Source organism: Pseudophryne corroboree, chromosome 3 (assembly GCF_028390025.1).
Source record: "Pseudophryne corroboree isolate aPseCor3 chromosome 3, aPseCor3.hap2, whole genome shotgun sequence".
In the NCBI taxonomy this organism is placed as follows: domain Eukaryota; kingdom Metazoa; phylum Chordata; class Amphibia; order Anura; family Myobatrachidae; genus Pseudophryne; species Pseudophryne corroboree.
In genome coordinates this window covers 393175673-393200007 of record NC_086446.1, presented here as the reverse complement: position 1 = coordinate 393200007, position 24335 = coordinate 393175673, and the positions used below count along the sequence as shown (strand labels likewise).

At 45.9% G+C, this 24335-nt stretch overlaps 1 long non-coding RNA gene across 4 annotated transcripts in view; it reads left to right on the top strand.

The window, feature by feature from the left end:
• Positions 1-24335, top strand: part of LOC135057824 (uncharacterized) — an 87708-nt gene that overhangs the window by 45705 nt on the left and 17668 nt on the right. For 3 of the 4 annotated variants that reach the window (XR_010244387.1, XR_010244388.1, XR_010244389.1), the window contains exons 2-5: positions 787-873; positions 13363-13445; positions 17079-17132; positions 21909-22081. This is a non-coding gene — a long non-coding RNA (uncharacterized LOC135057824). Of the gene's footprint in view, positions 1-786; positions 874-13362; positions 13446-17078; positions 17223-21908; positions 22082-24335 lie in introns of all 4 variants that reach the window. The other variant, XR_010244390.1, reaches the window with a different exon arrangement.

Sequence of the window (24335 nt, the reverse complement as noted above, 5' to 3'; positions counted from 1 at the left end):
TCTCTTCCAGACTGCTCCGTCTCCCTTCAGTGCAAATACTGCAGCTGGCCCTGTGTTGTGCTTATGCTGGGGCCGGGATCCGTAGGTGAAGTGTCTCCTCCTCAGTGTCAGGGGCTCAGGAAGGCAGGCTACAGACTGGGTGCTTGTAGGCGGGAGGCCACATGTTGTGCCACTCGTCGTCACCCAACGCCTTGCTGCTGCTCCTCCATCTTCTCTCCCTCGCAGCGAATGTCCCTGAACTTTTTGCAGTGGGTGCAGCAGGCTTGACGGAGACACAGGGGCATAGCTATATCTTTGGGGACCCCATAGCACAATTTCCACGGGGCCCCTAGTGCCCCCCTTCCACCATGCCATACTAATCTCAGTTCTAAATCGAAACTGCTCTAAACCCCCCCTTCCCCTAAATAGAAACTACTTCAATCTCAACCCCTCCCTCCACACACACACTTAGTCAACTCCCTAGCTCAACCCTCTATGCCCGATGAACAGAGAGCGGGTGGAGCTGACGGGGGGACACTCACCTTCAGTCCCCGTTGGCTGCTTTATGTGCACTGCAGGCACATTTCTGCTCTCCCAGGCTTGCTCCGTCTCTCTCCTCACTGACACAGGGAGGAGATATGGCCGTGGTCCGGGGATGTCCCTGCAGGCTCAGCCACACCTCCTCCCAGCATCAGTAACAATGAGGAGAGACGGAGCCGGCCAGGAACAGCAGATGTGCCTTAAAATTGGTTCCGTGTGAGAGAGGATGGCTCAAGCCCGCTCACCCTCCTCTTTCATCATGTGCAGGGGCAGCAAGGATGTGTAATACAGCGCCTGTGATCCGTCCACAGATACGAACAGAGGTCCCCGGGAGAGAGACACATGAATCTGCAGGTACCTCGCCGGCCAGTGTTGTGCTGCTGCAGCTGGGTCAGCACTGGGCGCTGCCTTCTCACAGTATGCGGGGCGCTGGGTCACTGGGGATTATGGATCACTGAATGGAGGAGGGTCACAGCAGGGCGGGTGGTGGGAGTATTTAGGCAGCCAGGAGGCGTGACTACAGGCTAGTGAGGGCGGGACGTGGATGGGCGGAGGCGGAGCTGCAGTGTACAGTGATACTCTCTTTCTGGGAAAAGTGCTGCTGGAAGGCAGGCAGAGGAACATTACACATTAATGCATACACAGTGCACCAACAGCCATAGCACTATCAATTTGTACCAGCCCGCCACTGCTGGCAGCACAGATAGGTGCAGGGGGAGGGCCGGGCCCCAGAGGCGGCCTAGGCCCCATAGCAGCTGCATTCCCTGTACCTATTGTAGCTACGCCCTTGCGGAGACATTGGCCATAGCAAGGTGCAGGGAGCAGAGCCGAGAACACAGACACTCCGGGAGCAGCTTGCAGCAGACTCAGAGCCGCCATTACAAGAGGATTAATCAATGGTAGGGTTGTGACCAAGAGGCGCTGGCAGACAGCAGAAGCCATGGGTGAGACTGAGAAGTCAGTGAAGTCCTTCTCTGTATAGTGGCAGTGGGAGACAGCGCCCTAAAGAGCTTGGCGCCATATGCGGCTGCGTAACTTGCGTTATTATCCAGCTGGCCCTGTGCACACTAACCTCGGATTCCACTAGGAAGTGGGTGGGAGGTGGGAGGGGTACCCACTCTTCCAGGGGTGCAGGGAACTACCAGAAAAATTGTGTGTCTCCCGCAGGATATGGGAGGATAATGAAGTATGAAATGCTATTAATTAGGTATTAATTCATTTTTTAATTATGCAGGCACCTACAAAAAGACATAATATAGACTACTCAGACATTACTATGGGGAAGATGTATAAAATCCTGAACAGAGATAAAGTGGAGGGAGATAAAGTACCAACCAATCAACTTCTGTCATTTTACAGACGGTGTTTAAAAAAATTACAGAACCTGATTTGTTGGTGTTTTATCTCCCCCAAGCTTTGACAAATACCCCCCTCCCCCTTAATATCATATGACCATTTTATCAGAAAGGTTAAACTATTAGACAGAATTGTAATATGTTAGCTGGCCAAGAGAGATGAGGGGAGGGCAGCTGCTGAAGTCCTTCTATTTAGTTTTTCAATAAAGTACTCTAAACAAATGCTGAAACATTGCCATCTTGTGGCTTAAGTGGCAAATGACAAAAAATTATTTAACACAAATATGCGTCTGTGAACACATATCATGCACAAGGATTGCCAGGGCCATCACTGCCATAACATATTTAAATAATTTAGAATAATTCTGAGGAATACTCTGCTGTGCTAAGTGATACTTGTAAATCATTCATGTTACTTAATGTTGGTGGTTATCCTCTAAATATATCCTCAGTTTAGAGGATAACCACCAATATAGGTGTTCTGTCCTCTGTTTATTGATGAGTCACATGACTATCCTGACCCCTGACCCTGCTTGTTGTTTAAATGATTTCTATTTCTTTATAGTAAATAAAGCTGTTTCTTTAGAATTTTATGTGGGTTTGCCTCCCAAACTGCCTAATACTCATATTTATTATAATAAGTAGTACATTTTATTAAATTCTGTGGATGATTGAAATAATTAGTTGTATCACACCTGATGGGCATTAGGTGTTTAAAGGGGTTTAAATAGATCCCATATTCAGACTGAGTTATTGTTAGGCGCCGTGGTCCGGCGCCTCCTCCCTGTCCGGCGCCTAGCAACTAGGGACGCCGTGCGCGCTAGCTGCCGGGTCCCTAGCAACGCTAGGACGCCGTGCGCGCTAGCCGCCGGGTCCCTAGCAACGCTAGGACGCCGGGCGTGCCGAGCCGCCGGGACCCTAGCAACGGGGACGCCACAGGCGCACCGCGTTCCCCGTTGCAGGGATTATTAATTAAATACATACACTTGTTCTCTGGTCGTGCAGCACGGCAGCTGCACGACATTTAGTGTTAATTAGGCTCTGCATTCTGATTGGAGGGCTCCCTGTTAAATCCCTCCTCAGTGCCTCACACAGACGCCGGTAATAGCTTCCTGCATGTTGCCTGTTGTTTGGTGAAAGTCTGTTCCTGGTTTGCTGTGTCCGGTCCCTTCAGTCCTCAGAGTTGCAGAATCTTGGAGTTGGTTTCCTGATCCTAAGGAGTGCTTCTGGTCCTAAGTCATCTGTGGCAGTCGTTTGAAGCTCTCTTTTGGTTCCGTGAGTTGCGGCCCTGCCGCATGTTGTGGCCTTAGCCACTTTAGTATTATTTCTTTGTTCTGGTGCTTTTGCGGAGGTTTCCACTACCACAGTCCTCTCCGGTACTCGGCGGTGCCGTGTAGGAGAGTGGGCAAGTGGAATTTTGGTTGTTCTTTTCCTTGGCGGTTATCCGCGCATACTTTTAGTTTCAGGTTTACCAGTAGCCCCTGGCCTTGTTGTTCAGTTAGAGGGCCCCTTGTCATCACCCTGTCTCAGTTCACTCTTTGTCTCTCATTAAGACCTGTGGGGGCATCGGAGTTGGGCAGACGTAATCCGCCCTTCAAACGCGGCTGCCATGGGCTCAAGAAACCATAGTCTCGCAAGAGTGTACTGACAGCAAGGTGAGACAACGGAGGTAGGGTGCCAGGGGCTATTCCCATTCCATTTCCCTTTCCCAGCATTACGTCCAGAAACTCAGGTTCCATCGTATAAGATCTCCCCTGACCTGAGTATCTGGATCATAACATTATTACCGACCCAAAACATAAAAAAAAAAAAAAAGGGGTCTAATTTTTTCCATTCTTTGTTTTGGTTAGTCTAAAATTCGGCTTCATGAATCCGGCAGGGTTAGGGCCGAATCCCGGTCAGCTTTTGGTCAACCAAATTCAAGAACTAACTCAGATGGTTCAGGACCTATCTCTTCGGGTGAAATCGCAAGAAGATCTTTTGCGAGCCTCCCCGAATGTGGTCCCAGAACCAAAAATGCACCTACCCGACCGTTTCTCGGGTGACCCGAAAAGAGTTTTTTAATTTTAAGGAAGCTTGTAAGCTTTATTTTCGGTTAAGGCCTCGTTCCTCTGGTACTGAGTCTCAGCGGGTTGGGATTGTAATGTCATTGCTCCAGGGTGATCCTCAGACCTGGGCGTTTGGGTTAAGAGCAGATGATCCTGCCTTGTTGTCGGTAGACGCATTTTTTAAATCTCTAGGCCTATTATATGATGACCCAGATAGAGAGGCTTCAGCTGAGAGTCACCTGCGTGCCCTTAAACAAGGCAAAAATCCAGCAGAGGTATATTGTACCGAATTTCGCCGTTGGTCGAACGACTGTGGCTGGAATGACCCTGCCCTGCGCAGTCAGTTTCGCCTCGGTTTGTCAGAACTTATTAAAGACAGTCTCCTTCAGTACCCCGCTCCTGAGACTCTCGACAAACTCATGGAGCTAGCTATTAAAATAGATCGTCGTCTCCGAGAGCAGAGGGCTGAAAGAGGAACAACTGTTAGACCAAGTCCTTGTGTTTATACCTTTCCTGAGGACCTCGAGGAGCCCATACAGATGGGTCTCTCCCGGCTGTCCCCAGAGGAAAGATCCAGAAGATTAACGTCTGGTTTCTGTTTGTATTGTGGTGGTAAAGGACATATTGCTCGTAACTGCCCGAATAAGTCGGGAAACGCTCTGACCAAGTGAATTGTGAGGGGGTTCACTTGGGTCTGCAGCTTATCTCCTCAAATGATTCTCTTTTAGTTCCTGTTAAAATTTCCTTTGGCAGCCTCAGTTCGTTGGTGTCGGCCTTCGTCGACAGTGGAGCTGCAGGAAATTTTATGGATTTAGCTTGGGCTAAGGCTTTAGGCATTCCACAGATACCATTGGAAAAACGTATTACCATGCACGGACTGGATGGGGGTCCGCTTTCCAATGGGATAATTACTCACCGCACACCTCCAGTATTTTTGACAGTAGGGGCCTTACATTCAGAAGACATAGAATTTTACCTTACTCATTGTCCGGCAGTTCCTGTAGTTTTGGGTCACCCTTGGCTTGCCTTTCATAATCCCACCATTGATTGGCGGTCTGGGGAGATATCTCAATGGGGTCCTTTTTGTGTTAAGGAATGTATTTCCCATCCCGTCCGGGTTGCAGCAGTCGCCACAGAATTTATTCCTGTGGAGTATCAGGATTTTGCCGATGTGTTCTCAAAAGGCAATGCTGACATTCTGCCTCCCCATCGGTCTTATGACTGTGCAATTGAATTAATACCTGGTGCCACTTTACCCAAGGGGAGATTATATGCCTTGTCCGGGCCAGAAACAACGGCCATGAATGATTACATTCAGGAAAGTCTGAAAAAAGGCTTTATTGGGCCTTCGAAATCTCCGTTGAGTGCAGGTTTTTTCTTTGTTGAGAAAAAAGATGGGTCACTCAGACCATGTATTGATTTTCGGGCTCTGAATAAAATTTCGGTTAAGAACACCTATCCTTTACCATTGATTTCTGTGCTTTTTGATCAATTACGCTCCGCCGTGATCTTTTCAAAAATTTATCTTAGAGGAGCTTACAACCTCATCCGAATAAGATCTGGGGATGAGTGGAAGACGGCTTTTAGCATTCAGTCGGGTCACTATGAATACCTGGTGATGCCGTTTGGCCTGTCAAATGCTCCGGCGGTTTTTCAAACCTCATCAACGATGTTCTCCGTGATTTCCTTGGGAAGTTCGTGGTCGTTTATTTAGATGACATTTTGATATATTCTGAGTCTGTGGAACAACATGTTACCCAGGTGCGTCTGGTTCTTCAAAAACTACGGGAGAATCATTTATTTGCTAAGCTTGAGAAGTGTGATTTTCACATCACAGAAGTGTCTTTCTTGGGGTACGTTATTTCTCCCCAGGGATTTTGCATGGAACCGAAAAAACTCCAGGCCATTCTTGATTGGGCGCAACCCACTAATTTAAAAGCAATTCAGCGCTTTTTAGGGTTTGCAAACTATTATAGGCGGTTCATTCACACTTTTTCTGACCTGGTCGCTCCCATAGTTGCTTTGACTAAAAAAGGAGCGGATCCTTCCAATTGGTCGCCTGAAGCTGAGTCTGCCTTTCGGGCCTTGAAGCAGGCCTTTGTCTCGGCTCCTGTCCTCAGACATCCTAATCCAGAGCTTCCCTTTATTGTGGAGGTTGATGCCTCAGAGGTTGGAGTGGGGGCTATCCTTTCTCAGGAAGATCCGGAGTCTCAGGAACTACATCCCTGTGCCTTCATGTCCAGGAAATTCTCCTCCGCAGAATCCAACTATGACGTTGGTAATCGGGAATTACTGGCAGTAAAATGGGCTTTTGAGGAGTGGAGACATTGGCTGGAGGGAGCTAGGCATACTATTACTGTATTTACTGACCATAAGAACCTGCAATATATTGAGTCAGCTAAACGGCTTAATGCTCGGCAGGCACGTTGGGCATTGTTTTTTACTCGTTTCAGGTTTATTATCACCTTCAGGCCTGGTTCCAAGAATACGAAAGCTGATGCCCTGTCACGTTGCTTTATTCCGGTTCACAATAGCCATCCTGTTAATACCCCCATAGTTCCATCTTCAGTCATCCGAGCAGGCCTCACACAGGATTTGTTTACTCAGTTAAACCAGCTTCAACACCAAGCTCCTAGACTTATTCCTGCTGGTCGTCTTTTTGTCCCTGAATTTTTGAGAGGCACTGTTTTAGCTGAGTTTCACGACAACAAGGTCTCGGGTCATCCGGGTATCACTAAAACCTTGGAGCTGGTCTCTCGCTCGGTATGGTGGCCTAGTCTTTCTAAAGACGTAAAAGAATTTGTCCACTCCTGTCAGGTTTGTGCACAGCATAAGGTCCCTCGTTCGTTGCCGATCGGGCAACTCATGCCTTTAGCCGTTCCTCTCAGGCCATGGTCACATATATCCATGGATTTCGTGGTGGACCTTCCGCTTTCAGCCGGATGTCGAGTCATTTGGGTGGTAGTGGACCGTTTTAGTAAAATGGCTCATTTCATTGCTCTTCCCCGATTACCCTCTGCTCAAGGGTTGGCAGTTTTGTTCCTTCGTCATGTGTTCAGGCTCCATGGTTTGCCCACTGATATTGTCTCTGATCGGGGTCCGCAATTTATCGCACGATTCTGGAAACGTTTTTGTGCCTCACTGAATATGAAACTGTCTTTAACATCTGGTTACCATCCACAGTCTAACGGGCAAACCGAACGAGTCAACCAGTCATTAAAACAATATTTACGTTTGTATTCGGCCAAACTCCAGAATGATTGGTCTGAATTTCTTCCTTTAGCCGAGTTTGCTTATAATAACTCCTGTCATTCCTCCACCAAGGAGTCCCCATTCTTTTCAGTCTTTGGTTTTCATCCTAGAGCCAACTCTTTTTTCCATCATTCTCCAGTCTCCTCCTTGACCTTAACCTCCCATCTCAGAACTATTTGGAGAAGAGTGCACCTTGCCCTGAAAAAAGCTGCCTTCCGTGAAAAGAGATTTTCTGATAGGCTCCGACGTCCTTGCACTTTTAAGGTGGGAGATAAGGTGTGGTTATCAACCTGCAACATCAAGCCTCCTCCCTGTCCGGCGCCTAGCAACTAGGGACGCCGTGCGCGCTAGCTGCCGGGTTCCTAGCAACGCTAGGACGCCGTGCGCGCTAGCCGCCGGGCGCGCCGAGCCGCCGGGACCCTAGCAACGGGGACGCCACAGGCGCACCGCGTTCCCCGTTGCAGGGATTATTAATTAAATACATACACTTGTTCTCTGGTTGTGCAGCACGGCAGCTGCACGACATTTAGTGTTAATTAGGTTCTGCATTCTGATTGGAGGGCTCCCTGTTAAATCTCTCCTCAGTGCCTCACACAGACGCCGGTCATAGCTTCCTGCATGCTGCCTGTTGTTTGGTGAAAGTCTGTTCCTGGTTTGCTGTGTCCGGTCCCTTCAGTCCTCAGAGTTGCAGAATCTTGGAGTTGGTTTCCTGATCCTAAGGAGTGCTTCTGGTCCTAAGTCATCTGTGGCATTCGTTTGAAGCTCTCTTTTGGTTCCGTGAGTTGCGGCCCTGCCGCATGTTGTGGCCTTAGCCACTTTAGTATTATTCCTTTGTTCTAGTGCTTTTGCGGAGGTTTCCGCTACCACAGTCCTCTCCGGTACTCGGCGGTGCCGTGTAGGAGAGTGGGCAAGTGGAATTTTGGTTGTTCTTTTCCTTGGCGGTTATCCGCGCATACTTTTAGTTTCAGGTTTACCAGTAGCCCCTGGCCTTGTTGTTCAGTTAGAGGGCCCCTTGTCATCACCCTGTCTCAGTTCACTCTTTGTCTCTCATTAAGACCTGAGGGGGCATCGGAGTTGGGCAGACGTAATCCGCCCTTCAAATGCAGCTGCCTTGGGCTCAAGAAACCATAGTCTCGCAAGAGTGTACTGACAGCACGGGTGAGACAACGGAGGTAGGGTGCCAGGGGCTATTCCCATTCCATTTCCCTTTCCCAGCATTACGTCCAGAAACTCAGGTTCCATCGTATAAGATCTCCCCTGACCTGAGTATCTGGATCATAACAGTTATACTTCTGATGAAGCTAGGTGACCGTGCCTAGGGAAACGCGTTAAGTGACAAGCTGCCATCATCACATGCATTCCACCCTGTGAGGATCCAGATATGGACTTTTAACACGAATATTCCTTGCCTTGGAAATTTCTCTGTTGGACTGTAGCACTACAGCACCGATTGGAGATAACCAGCCTCTGCACAAAACACCACAGCTTGCCTGCTGTTATTTTCCAAGCATTTGGAGGACTCCATCGCCATGGGTAACACCAGCTATATTTAAACAATATTCTTCCCCAGGGAACTTCATCTTTCAGTCCGGGATCACATGTGGATGCATATTAGCAGCTATTTTCATTCTGATTCTCAGCTTCAATCTATGCCCAATCTTATTTGTTTTTAAGTGATATGTTATTATTTTTTACTGTTTAGTGAATAAATTATTTACATGTTTTAATTCATCCACGTTTCTGTTATTAACATTGGAGAAACTTCTACTAGCGCCAGTATACTTTTTTCAATATTTCTTTTCTATGTCAACCTAATGACTGGGTCGACCTATTTCAGCTGTTGACCTAATGACTTTCGACCTAGTTACTGTCGACCCAAGGAACCACACCCTTAAAAAACATATACTTTAATTAAGTAAAAGAATTAATAAATTATATACATGCACATAATTAACATTAATGCATAGCTATACAAATATACATACTAACAATGCTTATTTTAAAACATAGCATGCAAAAAGAAAAACTCAAATAAATGAGTGGACCTTATAGTCACTGCATACATTACTGCCGTTTTTAAAATGTAAAAGTGTGGTTCCACATGTCTACAAACATCGTTTTGACAGTCTGCTGAGCAAGCGGACTCTGTCCAGAAGCTGCACGGGCCCTGGTGGGCTCAGGAACAAGCAAGCCATACTGGCTATTGCATTGGTTCCCTGATATGTTATCCCCTGAACTGTAATAAAGATCTGACATGGAAAACTGATTTGTATCGCATTCCAAACAGAGACGGAACCTGAACAAATGACACCAACTGAAAAGCTCACTACAAAAATTGGAAAATCCACTTTGATCCCATCTCCAGTAACCCCTCCAACAAAACTTTCACACGTCTAAAGGATGATTCAGTGACAAAATTTGTACAAACCTCTATGGACCAACATCATAACCTAATGGCTCAAGAAAGAAAAACACTTAGAGATATCAGAAACTATAGTGATATCATTGTTCGACCAGCCGATAAGGGAGGGGCCATATTTATACAAAATCTCTCAGATTACAAATATGAAATTGAGCGACAGCTGCGAGATACTGAAGCTTATTCCAAACTACCATCTAATCCAACTGTACAGTACTGTATATGCGTGAATTATAGAAAATGTTGTCTGAAGCCCAAAACTCCGGCCACATTACAGATAAATTGAGAAAGTCGCATAGCCAGGATTCTCCTATCGCTCCAATTATCTACACTGTACCTAAGATCCAAAAGGACATATTGCATTCACCAGGACATCCAATTATATTTGCAAGAAACTCGTTATACCAACGATATCAACATTTTTGGATTACATTCTCCAACCACATATCATGAAACAGCCCAGATATATAAAAAAGACACCGCAAGCTTTTTGCTACAGTTACAAATAGTGAGTGAAGTCCCTAAGGGAACCATTTTGGTAGCCCTGGATATATCTAGTTTATACACCTCTAAGTGGCGGGATGGGCCATGGGAAGTAACATGGCCCCCAGCTATGCTAATATTTTAAATGTTCAAAGAGGAGTTGTATCTAATCTTTGAAGATGAAAATGAGTCACATCTTACTCTTATCAAAATTTATAGAGGACTTTTTACTCTTATGGATGGTGGAGGACAATCACTTAAGGATATGATAGAAAAGATAAACAGTAGAAATTCACAAATTAAGTTCACCTATCAATATAGTTCAGAAACTATCCACTACCTTGATGTACAAGTCACCATTCGAGACAACGAGATTCCCACAGAAATATTTACTAAACGAACGGATAAAATTAATACATTATTACCTTTCAGTCATCATCCTTAATAATTGAAAAGAGGAATCCCCAAATTGCTAACTATGAGGGTAGCTCGTTTCTCTAGTAATCGAGAAAACACTGTTAAAGGAGTGTATAAGATGAAAGGCAATTTGTCATCAGAGGATATGATCTGAATCTTTCGAAACAACAAAAACAAGAAGTTCTGAGCATCCAACGCGAAGAATTATTAAACCCCAGACCGAAACATCAGAAGGATAACATACCTTGGAAAAATGGAATTTAACACCGCCAGCCCGATGATACAAAGAGCTACAAGAGCATTATAGCCAATAGTAGCCACTGATAGCAATCTTGGGAGCCTCACGAGTCAGAGACCAAGGCATGCTTTACGAGAGGAAACAATATACGGGACATCGTAGTACACACGGACATAACAGGGTTTTCAGCATCTTCAAGTACCCAAAGTCACTTCCTAAAAAAAAAAATCAGGATGCTATAAATGTGTATACTGTACCGCATGTGAAAATCATATGATTGTGGGAAAATCCTTTAAACATCCCACACTTATATAGGGGAGGGGTCCTGGGGTGCACACTGGTAATGAGAGTTGTGACCCTGCGGAGACCTTTCAGTAGTACTGCATACAAAGACAAGGTTGCAGGTCCACAATTCAAACATTACCAATTTATTAATAATAATCATTGCAATAACATTTTGCATTTTGAGCGAGGGTCTTCGCATAGTTATGGCCATAAATAAATGGCTTGTCCAATGCGTCCAGGTGACCTCATTAATCGGGCAAGTCCCTAACATATTGGGTGGGGAGGGAGTACAAATCTAGGGCGCAGGACACCCCAAACCCGAGCAGCTGAGTGATCCTAGGGCAACACCGGAGTGAAAAAATATGTAGTGAAAAGGTATAGATAGGTTAGAGAGGCTGCTGAAAACAGCAGGGGTAAATTAGTGAGAGGTATCGAGGTGAGAAATAAAGTAGTGAGAAGTGAAGGTGGGAAATGAGCTACACTGAAACAACACACAATAGGGATGAAAGGAAATATGAAAATAAGTGTTAACCTGTGTTGCTCCTGAGGCCAAACAGCCACAGTAGTCCAGGGGGACCCACATCCCAGAAATCCACCCCCCATCTGCTAATCTGATATACATTTGTGCAGGACTCACCTTGCTCTGCATGCAGTCTAAAAAATGTCAGGAAACAAATTAAAACCAATATATAGGACAGGTGGGCGTGGGTGCTACCACCAGGCAGAAGGGGTCTCTGGCCTTCTATTGTGTATGAAATTGCACAGCATTAGGTATATAGGAGAGGGGTCCTGGGGTGCACACTGGTAATGAGAGGTGCAACCCTGCGGAGACCTTTCAGTACTGCATACAAAGACAAGGCTGCAGGTGCACAATTCAAACACTACCAATTTATTAATAATAATCATTGCAATAAAATTTAGCATTTTGAGCGAGGTTCTTTGCATAGTTATGGCCATTAATAACGGCTTTCCCACCACGTCCAGGTGACCTCATTAATCGAACAAGTCCCTATCATATTGGGGAGTACAAGTCTAGGGAGCGGGACACCCTAAACTTAAGCAAGCAGCTGAGTGACTCCAGGGCAACACCGGAGTACAAAAATATATAGTGAAAAAAAGGGAAGACATGTTAGTGAGAGATTTTTATTATAAGTATATTTCATTTCTTCGGAAGACGGTAACCAATATATTGTTCATATTTTGATCGTATTTCTTCTAACATCAGAGACACACACATAATTTCGCCCACAGAGCCAGTAAGATTGATTTGTATCACCCGATTCAATCAAGTATGTTAAAATCGGATAGATTAACCTTTCGATAATTGATATTACCCTTATCATTTCTTGTCCTTTTTGCCTTATAGCCCCTTTTTTTTAGAGGAATACTAATAAAAGTTACATTTTAAATATTATAAGACCATATATTTCACAATAAAAGTGTGCCCCAGACAGAGCCGGCCCTAACCAATTTGATGCCCTAGGCAAGGTTTTGGCTGGTGCCCCCTAGCGCCGCCGCTAGTTCTGCAGGGGATGCCTGGCATGAGTCAGCTGGCAGCTCTGCTAACACCAGGCGCCTCTTGTTTATGAAAATGCATCTTATTTGCATAACTATGTGGCTAGGACGCACAAGCAGCTTCTGCTGATTAAAATGATATGCAGCATGCCTATATTCTGTGTGCGACTGCGGCTGTATCTGCATATGAAATGCTACATTACAGTGATTTCCATTTCATATGCAGATACAGCCGCAGTCGCACACAGAATATAGGCATGCCGCATATCATTTTAATCAGCAGAAGCTGCTGGTGCCCCTAAGCATACCAAATGCCCTAGGCATTTGCCTAGTTTGCCTATGCCTAAGGCCGGCTCTGGCCCCAGAAGAGACTTGTAGTCTTACTTCTCTCTTTTTTGGCTCCTGTACTATACAAGAACCATACATTTTCCTCATGTTAGTGAGAGAGGCTGCTGAAAAATAGCAGTGGTAAATTAATGAGAGGTAATGAGGTGAGAAATAAAGTAGTGAGAGGTAAAGTAGTGAGAAGTGAAGGTGGGAAATGAGTTACATTGAAACAAGACACACATGGGATGAAAGGAAATATGAAAGTAAGTGTTAACCTGTGTTGCTCCTGAGGCCAAACAGCCACAGCAGTCCAGGGGAACCCACACCCCAGAAATCCACCCCCCATCTGACAATCTAATATACATTTGTGCAGGACTCACCTCGCTCAGATGGGGGTGGATTTCTGGGGCATGAGGCCCCCTGGACTTCTGTGGCTGTTTTAAGTCTTTAAGGCTTCATTCTTCAGCGTTCTTCAGCCACGTTTGCCAAGCAATCATTCTTCAGTGTCTTTCAGCCACAATGGATAAGCATACAATCTTCTGTCTTCAGTCTTCCTCCTTCTGAAGTTCTTCGGACACTTCCATCAGGTAGCAATTCTTTATTCTTCAATCGACCATTCTTTAAGCTCCAAGGTATATGAGATGGAACTACATCTGACCTCCTTGATTTCTTCCTGCTGTGGCATCCACTTCTCCAGATGACGCTTATTTGTCGGAGCCCCACCATCAGCCCGTTGTGACACCATGCAATTTATCACTCTCCAAGGCTTGATAAATCTGGGTCACTATATGAAAGAAAAGAACACAAAACACAAAATTTTTCTTGACATATATATATATATATATATATATATATATGGTATATTACATTGTATTATGGTGACATTACTCCAATACATAGTTGTAATCAGTGTCGGTTTTTACCTAACCCTTGGTAAAATTTGCCACCCATCTCAGGGGTATATTTACTAAGGTCCCGATTTTGACCGAGATGCCGTTTTTTCATCAAAGTGTTATCTCGGTAATTTACTAAGCAAAAATCACGGCAGTGATGAGGGCATTCGTAATATTTTGGAAGTCCTAGGAAAAAATCACGAATCAATACACCATCGGTCAAATATGCCTGCAATTTGCTAGAAATCGGGAATTTACTAAAAAGTGCAAAACATAAACACTGCCGACAATTGCCAAACACTGCCGTGATAAAATACAAATCGTGAAAAAGTGCTAAAAAAAACAGACCTGCTTTTTTATCCCGTGTTTGTATAGGCATGCACGGATCCATGAGATCCGTGCATGTTTTTCAGTGGGAAGGGGGGGGGGGAATGTTATAAATTTTCAAAAAAAATAAATTGCGTGGGGTCCCCCCTCCTAAGGCAAACCAGCCTCGGGCTCTTTGAGCCGATCCTGGTTACAAAAATATGGGAAAAAAATGGACAGGGGTTCCCCCATATTTAAGCAACCAGCATCGGGCTCTGCGCCTGGTCCTGGTTCCAAAAATACGGGGGACAAAAAGAGTAGGGGTCCCCCGTATTTTTGAAACCAGCACCGGGCTCCACTAGCTGGACAGATAATGCCACAGCCGGGGGTCACTATTATACAGTGCCTTGCGGCCGTGGCATCAAATATCCAACTAGTCACCCCTGGTCGGGGTACCCTGGGGGAGTGGGGACCCCGTCAATCAAGGGGTCCCCCCCCAGCCACCCAAGGGCCAGGGGTGAAGCCCGAGGCTGTCCCCCCCATCCAATGGGCTGCGGATGGGGGGCTGATAGCCTTTGAGAAAAGTGATTGATATTGTTTTTAGTAGCAGTACTACAAGGACCAGCAAGCCTCCCCCGCAAGCTGGTACTTGGAGAACCACAAGTACCAGCATGCGGCGGAAAAATGGGCCCGCTGGTACCTGTAGTAGTACTACTACTAAAAAAATACCCCAATAAAGACATTACACACACACCTTGAAAGTATAACTTTAATACATCCATCCACACCTCCATATACACATACTTACCTTATGTTCCCACGCAGGTCGGTCCTCTTCTCCAGTAGAATCCATGGTGTACCTGTAGAAAAAATTATACTCGCATAATCCATGGTTGAAGGCTCCTCGGTAAATCCTTTTGTAATCCACGTACTTGAAAAAATAAAAAAACGGATACCCGACCACGAACTGAAAGGGGACCCGTGTTTTCACATGGGCCCCCTTTCCCCGAATGCCAGAAACCCACTCTGACTGATGTCTAAGTGGGTTTCTTCAGCCAATCAGGGAGTGCCACGTTGTGGCACCCTCCTGATTGGCTGTGTGCTCCTGTACTGTCTGACAGGCGGCACACGGCAGTGTTACAATGTAGCGCCTATGCGCTCCATTGTAACCAATGGTGGGAACTTTCAGGTCAGCGGTTGACCAAAAGTGACCTCACCGCTGACCTGAAAGTTCCCACCATTGGTTACAATGGAGCGCATAGGCGCTACATTGTAACACTGCCGTGTGCCGCCTGTCAGACAGTACAGGAGCACACAGCTGATCAGGAGGGTGCCACAACGTGGCACTCCCTGATTGGCTGAAGAAACCCACTTAGACATCAGTCAGAGTGGGTTTCTGGCATTCGGGGAAAGGGGGCCCATGTGAAAACATGGGTCCCCTTTCAGTTCGTAGTCGGGTATCCGTTTTTTTTATTTTTTCAAGTACGTGGATTACAAAAGGATTTACCGAGGAGCCTTCAACCATGGATTATGTGAGTATAATTTTTTCTACAGGTACACCATGGATTCTACTGGAGAAGAGGACCGACCTGCGTGGGAACATAAGGTAAGTATGTGTATATGGAGGTGTGGATGGATGTATTAAAGTTATACTTTCAAGGTGTGTGTGTAATGTCTTTATTGGGGTATTTTTTTAGTAGTAGTACTACAGGTACCAGCGGGCCCATTTTTCCGCCGCATGCTGGTACTTGTGGTTCTCCAAGTACCAGCTTGCGGGGGAGGCTTGCTGGGCCTTGTAGTACTGCTACTAAAAACAATATCAATCACTTTTCTCAAAGGCTATCAGCCCCCCATCCGCAGCCCATTGGATGGGGGGGACAGCCTCGGGCTTCACCCCTGGCCCTTGGGTGGATGGGGGAGGGGACCCCTTGATTGAAGGGGTCCCCACTCCCCCAGGGTACCCCGGCCAGGGGTGACTAGTTGGATATTTGATGCCACGGCCGCAAGGCACTGTATAAAAGTGACCCCCGGCTGTGGCATTATCTGTCCAGCTAGTGGAGCCCGGTGCTGGTTTCAAAAATACGGGGGACCCCTACTCTTTTTGTCCCCCGTATTTTTGGAACCAGGACCAGGCGCAGAGCCCGATGCTGGTTGCTTAAATATGGGGGAACCCCTGTCCATTTTTTCCCCATATTTCTGCAACCAGGATCGGCTCAAAGAGCCCGAGGCTGGTTTGCCTTAGGAGGGGGGACCCCACGCAATTTTTTTTTTACATTTAAACTTTATTTTTTTTTTAAACAAAGTGCACAATGAAGCCCAGCACGGAGCTCTCAGATCCGGCCGAGATTCATTGTATTAAAGTCGGCAGTGTTTTACAAGTCACTCACGTAAAACACTGCCTAAAAAAACGAATGACATCGACATCGGAAAACCCGAAAATGCAGAATACGGCAGCTTAGTAAATTAGTCGTAATCAATTCAAAAAGTTGCATATTTACACTTTCGATGTCATTCGTGATTGAACTTTGACCTCAAACGGGAAAATACGAATCTTAGTAAATTTACCCCTCAGTGTCAGTGAAGCCAGATGCAGTCCATGAGACTGTGCAAGCGAGTGGTACCTCTGACGTTTACCCTTACATATAAATTTTCCTTTGCAATATTAAAAAAACAGCATATTAAAAATACAAATTGAGTGGATTTATGTAAATATAGAAAAAATGTATTCAATGATAAGGTCACACAATAATGAATCAGTTAAAATATATGTTGGTAATTTGGGAGTCAACCGGTACATAAAACAAAAAAACAAAACATACAGTCACAAAGAAGACAAACAACAAGTGTGCATTCCCTAATTTGTTTTGGTTGTGTGGGAGTGATGCGCCTCTAGAGCAATCTTACTCAATCCCACCAGATAAAATAAATAATAGTCCATTTTAAAATAATAAAACTTGGCCAAAAGTAGACAAAACACAGTTGCAGGTTTTTATGTTTTTTTTTTCCATTTCAAAAATCCAGATGAAGCCTGCTTGACAGGGGAAACGCATCGATGAATCAGATAAGAGGGAAGCGGTGAGTGTTACATCACGGACAGCACCTTCCGGCAAACTACTTCTGCTATATAAAGACTGGAATCACTGGACAATAGTTTGCCAGCCAAAGGTTTGGGAAAAAAATTATTGCATTGGGGTGATCTATAGACCACCAGGCCAGGGGCAGGATTTGCACAGGAACCTATTGTTGGACATCACTAAAATGGCTTTAAAGGGAGAAGTCATAATCATGGGAGACTTTAATTTACCTGATGTAAATTGGGAGGGGTCTTTTGCTAGTTCAGCTACAAGTGGCAAATTTCTAAATTCCTTACAGTGAGCATTTTTCAAGCAATTGGTGAGGGAGCCCACTCGCAAAGACTCAATATTAGATTTAATTCTTACAAATGGTGACAGGATATCAGACATATATGTGGGTGAGCACATGGGATCCAGTGATCATCAAGCAGTATGGTTTAGTATAAAGACAGGATCCAACCCCTGTCACACACAAAAAAAAAAAGGTGTTGGATTTTAGAAATGCTGACTTTGCAAAAATGGGGAGATGTTTAAGTGATTCACTGGCGGACTGGAGGAAATTGGAAGGAGTGCAGGAGAGGTAGGAAAAACTGAAAAGTGCAATACTTAGGACAACAGACCTTTGTATCAATTCAAAAGGGTTAGGAAAAGCACCAGGAAAAGGAAGCCAATGTGGTTCACAAAAAAAGTATCAACTAGTGTGAAAGTAAAAAAGATGGCTTTTAGGAAATACAAACAGACTCAAAATAATAACGACAAAGAGGTGTATCTTGACAGACGGAAGGATGCTAAGAAAGTGATCAGACGTGCAACGGCAGAAGCTGAGGAGAAAGTGGCCCAGTCTGTAGATAAAGGGGGCAAAACATTTTTTAAGTATATAAGTGAAATGAGAAAATCAAATGGAGGAATAATAAGACTTACAGTAAGACAGAGAGTGAGCATTTGGTGGAGGGAGAAAAGGCAATAGCAGATCACCTAAATAATTATTTTTGCTCAGTATTTATTACAGAAGGAGAAGGGAAGGGGCCACAGTCAAGTTGCAAGGACATTCATAAAAATAAGGTAGATGAAAGTACATTTACAGAGACGAAGGTCCTAACAGAAATTTCAAAACCAAAAGTGTATAAATCCATGGAGCCAGACAGGATATACCCAAGGAAACTAAAAGAGCTAAAAGATGTGCTGGTGACACCTTTAACAGGATTATTTAACCAGTCACTAAATACAGGTGCCATTCCAGAGGACTGGAAAAGAGCAAATGTAAAAAGCAAGTAACTACAGACCAGTAAGCCTTACATCAGTAGTAGGGAAAGTAATGGAAAAACTATTAAAAGAAAGAGTTGTGGAATATCTCAAATCAAACAACTTACAGGATCCAAAACAGCATGGATTTACTGGTGGGAGATCATGCCAAACAAATCGTATTGACTTTTTGGACTCTGTGATGAAAATAATAGATCAAGGGGGAGCTCTAGATGTAGCATATGTAGACTTCAGTATGGCATTTGACACTGTCCCACATCACAGACTGCTAAATAAACTTGAAAGCATAGGGGTGGATTATAAAATAGATAAATGGATAAGAACCTGGTTGCAGGATAGGAAATAGACAGTTGTAGTAAATGGAGTGCAATCTATGGAGGGAAATGTTACCAGTGGTGTACCCAAGGGATCTGTACTTGGACCTCTTTAATATCTTTGTTAGTGACATTGCAAATGGTATTGAAGGATAAGTATGCCTTTTTGCAGATGATACAAAGATATGCAACAGGGTAGACACAGGGAGGGGTAAAACAAATGAAAGATAACATAGGTAGGCTTGAGAAATGGTCAAGAATGTGGCAACTGCAGTTTAATGCTAAAAAATGCAAAATCATGCACTTGGGTCTCAAAAACCCAAAGGCTAAATATATTATCAAGGGTACTATAATGGAAGCTACTGAGGAGGAAAGGGATTTAAGAGTCACTATTTCAAGTGACTTAAAGGCAGGAAAGCAATGCAACAAAGCAATGAGAAAGGCAAGTCAGATGCATGGTTGCATAGGGAGGGGAATCAGTAGCAGGAAAAAATAAGTAATAATGCCACTGTATAGGACAATGGTACGGCCCATCTGGAATACTGTGTCCAGTTCTGGAGACCATATCTCCAGAAGGCTATAAATACATTAGAGAGTGTACAAAGAAGGGCAACTAAAATGGTGTATGGTCTACATCACAAAACTTAACCCGGAAAGGCTAAAAGATCTTAACATGTATAGTTTGGTGGAGAGAAGGGAAAGGGGGGACATGATAGAAACTTTCTATCTGTAATCAGCGGCGGGTCGCGCCGGCTCCCGGCCGTTGCAAGGCAGCGGGGCTGGTGCGTCACTTCCGCCGCTGACTCCCATTCTCCCGGCCGGTTGCCTAGCAACCTGAGACGCCGGACGGCCGCCCTGCACTGCATTCCCGGCTGTCACTAGCAGCCGGGATGCCGCGCCCTGCGCGCTCCTTCAGCTGAGGTAATCAGGATCTGGGGGCTGGGCAGCCTTGCTGATTGGGCTGCAGGGGCTTTTTAATGGATCCAGACTAGGACAGCCCCGCCGGTGATAGCTTCTTGTGGGGATGCTTCCTGCCCCTGGAGTGTTCCTGTTCTGTGATCCTGGTTCCTGAGTCCTGGTGTCCGGAGCCTGATCATTGGAACCTGTCCAGCCTTCCAGTCCTGTGACCCAGTATCTGCAGCCTTGGGGTTCCTGTTCCATCTGTGTGCACACCTTTACCGGTGTCGTGAGTAGCGGCTCTGCCGCACCTTACGGCCTTGGCCGTATTATTCCCACTTTCTTGCTTTGGTGTTTTCTGCTGAGGTTTCAGCCTTTGCTGTCCTCGCCGAAATACGACGGTGTCGTGTTTGGCGTTTGGGCAGCGTTGCTTTTGTTACAGTTTTTCTTGGCGGTCGCACCGCACATACATTACTTGTAGTGTTCAGTAGTTTCCCCGTTCTTTGTGTTTCTGTCTTAGGGGTTCCCCTTGTTCTCTCTCTGTCTCGGTTTACGCCTTGTCACCTAATAAGACCGTGGGGCATCGGAGTCGGGCAGACCTAATCCGCCCATCAAACGCGGCTGCCATGGGCCCAAGAAACCATAGTCTCACAGCCGTAGACCGACCACTTGGGGGAGACAACGGAGTCAGGGTTTCCATAGGGGTTGCTGCTGAACTCAGCGCAAACTGCAGCATCACATTCCTGTACTAGGAGCTTATCCACCCTGTCTCTTGGGTACCAAGTACAGTGAATGTAACACTATCTTAACAAAGTTAAGGAGGGAAACATTCTTCACAGGAGAAGTATTAGAACTCAAGGACATATACTGAAACTGGAGGGAGGCAGGTTTAGGGAAAATTTAAGGAAAAATTACTCCACAGAAAGGGTAGTGGATAAGTGGAATAACCTCCCATCAGAGGTGGTAGAGGCTAAGACTGTAGAGCAATTTAAACATGCATGGGATAGGCATATGAATATCCTTACAAAGAATTAAGGTTCAAAAAGGGTTGAGATTACCTAAAGGGTAAAAAAAAATGGGCAGACTAGATGGGCCAAGTGGTTCTTATCTGCTGTCAAATTCTATGTTACTATCTTTGTGTTCAACACCAGTCCATGTGATTTTATTAATTGTCCACCTGGTGACAGTGCAACATTAGTCTCTGTATAGTTTAGCACTGAACATTCCTCAGAGTAATAAACATGGTAATAAATAGCTTTGTCCTAGGACTGGAAATGGAGTCAGACCATGTTCATAGGATAGGATAAACAAGGCAATAAGCTCTGTATTTCAATGGCACAGTTGCAACGCTGATATATGCACCACAGACAATGTCTAGCACAGGCTGGTGAATGCCTAGTAGAAATGGATGTCTCTCACCAAATCAGCGAATGCATCAGGCTTCTCCTACCTCTTCAGGGCAATCTGGGATGACCAGGAGCTTTCATTTCCACTGGAATGCCCAGTCTGGCCACAAGTCTCAGCCAATCTGGGATGACCAGGAGCTTTCATTTCCACTGGAATGCCCAGTCTGGCCACAAGTCTCAGCCACCTCTTCAATGCAGTTTGTCCCTCTGGACACTGTCCTTCCCATCTTGCATCTTGCCTTTCTCTCTAGTCTCCTACATCACACAACTTTCTCTGGATGTCTGCCTCCCATCCTCCCATCATGGACTCCTCCTTTTGTGTTCCAGCTACCACTTTTTGTAGTACACCTTTCCCTTCACTTTCCTTGTTTTCCTCCACCCAGCCCCCAGCTTGTCATTTAGTTGCTGGTGATGAACGAGATGAGGGGGCTTGTTAACCCCTGCAGCTTGATATCCAGCTGCTCAGCAAGGTCTCTCCTGGGATGCCACACCTGCCTTGTCAGCCTTACCTGGTTTCTAATGACTTCAGCCGATACAGTCCATAGTAGCCGCAGTTTTACACATGCACAGTACCGTTGCTGTGACTGCGCATGGGTGTCGAGTGGGAATAGTCCTCAATCCCCTGCCGGCATTTTGGTGTCTGGGATCCTGGCGTCAGTATGCTGACCACCGGGATGGTGACTACATTTCAATGCAACCTATGTTTCCGGTCTAGTGGTCCTTTAAATTGACCATACACAGTTTCCCATTTAACTGCAAGGAGACAAAGGTAGAAGTAACTACTGTGGTTAAATTCATCTACAGAGATAGAGAAATGTTTAAATTATTGCATGAAGCCAAAAGCTACAATTAAATGTAACAAACTGCATTCATAGTAACTGTTTCTGTCTCCTGCAGTCTTCAGCCTGTGTGCCGAGGAGACTGAACTCCGGAGAGCGTACCCATTACCATAGTGATGGAGGAGGAGCCGGATAACCTATTTGGCAGCGGCCGCTGGGGCTCCCATCCAGAGCGGCCTCCATGGCCCATCCGGCCCATCGGCTGAAGGACGGGTGTATTAACTATTTAAAGTAAGCTCCAACATTATTATGCCGGCTAGGCACTGAAACGTCGGTAGTATACATGCTGTTTGCTACAATACAATTTAAAAGACAGCCTCCTGATATTGGGCCTAATTCTGAGTTGATCGCAACAGCAAATTTGTTAAAAGTTGGCCAAAACCATGTGTACTGCAGGTGGGACAGATATAACATGTACAGAGAGAGTTAGATTTGGGTGTGGTGTATTCAAACTGAAATCTAAATTGCAGTGTAAAAATAAAGCAGCCAGTATTTACCCTGCACAGAAACAATATAACCCACCCAGAGCCGGATTAAGGGGGGGGTCCCGGTGATACGTACCCCGAGCCCCCCTTTCTAAAAGGGGCCCCCTTCCACAGAACGGATCGCTTTTACCGATCTGCTCTGTGGTGCTGCTGCGCTCCCGGCTCCCCGCAGCGGCGCTGCATAGCAGAGAGTAGAGGACAGCTGAGCGACGGCTCAGCTGTCCAATAGCGGTTTAAGCAGCAGCCTGCGGCTCAGTCATTGGCTGGGCGCGCAGGCTGCAGAGGGGAGGAAGGAAGAAGAACCCGAACCCTGGCAACATGTGGAGCCAGCCCAGCACAGGAAGCCTGGAGCCCTTAACGGAGACTAGAGGCAGAGAGGATCGAGCTCTCGAACTCCTCTGTCTCAGCAGACACTGACAGCAGCCTGAGCAAGTAAGGCTGACTATCTTTCATTGTTTTTTCCCTGCTGCTGAAAATGAAAAAAATGTAGGCTCTGGGTTCTATCTGTCTATCTATCTATCTATCTATCTATCTATCTATCTATCTATCTATCTATCTATCTATAGATATATATATGTATATATATATATGTATGTATATATATATATATATATATATATATATATTTAATCTACTTCCTCTTTAGTAAGGGCCCCACACTCTGAAGTGCCCCGGGCCCCCCATAGCCTTAATCCGGCTCTGAACCCACCCAAATCTAACTCTCTCTGCAAATGCATACCTTCCAACTGTCCCGCTTTCAGCGGGACAGTCCCGCTATTTGGACCCTGTCCCGCTGTCCCACCCGCGGGCAGCAGTGTCCCGCGGGTGGGGGGGCAGTTGGGGGGAGGTTTTGATCACCCGCTGCTCTGCTCTGCAAAGCAGCCGGTGATCACTGAATACATGTATTCAGAGCTAGGAGGGGAGCGGGGGCTGCCCAGCTGCTCGGGGAGCGCTGGGCACGCCCCCAAAAGGCAGAAAAATGGGCCGTTTGGTGAGGCCACGCCCACTTGTGTGAGGTCACGCCCATCACGAGCGAGGCCACACACCCTTTTCGGGTCGGCATGCGGCTTTGCCACGCGAGAGTCCCGCTTTCATCCATCCAGAAGTTGGGAGGTATGCAAATGTTATATCTGCCCCCCCCTGCAGTGCACATGGTTTTGCCCAATTGCTAACAAACTTGCTGCTGCGATCAACTCAGAATTACCCCCATTATACATACATTTACATAAAGCTCTACATAGCCCGCCCTTGCTGAACATTGCCTACATGAGACTATCCCATGCTATTCCATGCATCGTCAGTGAAGTTCCTGTGCAGGCATGCAGGCATATATTCAGCTTCACATCAGGCCTTAGCTTTGATTGTGGAAAGAGATATGTCCTACATACAGCAGCGTTTCTCTTATACCCCTTTTCCACTAGCTCAAAAAACACGGGTAAATGCACGGGGGCGCGCATTTACCCGTGTTTTTTGCAAGTGGAAAAGGGTAAACCCGGATCAAGTGACCCGTGAATCCTACCCGGCTATTTACCTGGGTAGGACACGGGACTGATCCGGGTAGGGTTGTAGTGTAAACGGGAGCCGTGTCGATGCGACACGGCTCCCATTTACACTGTATGGAAGGGCGGCGCTGGGAGATCATGTGATCTCCCTGCGCCGCCCCTGCCGCGTCACTAGAAGCGTCACCAACCCGGCATATGCCGGGTTGTGACTGCTGATGGGAAAGGGGCCGAGCACGGGTCGCAGCAGGGGGCAGCTCCCGTGTCAGGCTCCCGGCTGCGACCCGTGCTCGTAAGTGGAAAAGGGGTATTAGTAATCTCATTGATAAACACTTCAGCCAGCCTCTCCCAAGCCTGGTAACAGGGAAAATTGTTTCTCTCAGCCGCAGAGCAAATGTAAACAACTGGTCTTTTGATTTAGTAATTAATCTAGGTTTAGATATAATGTTGTAATTCATCATAGCATAGAATTAAAGCTGCCCTGTATTTGTGTGCTACATG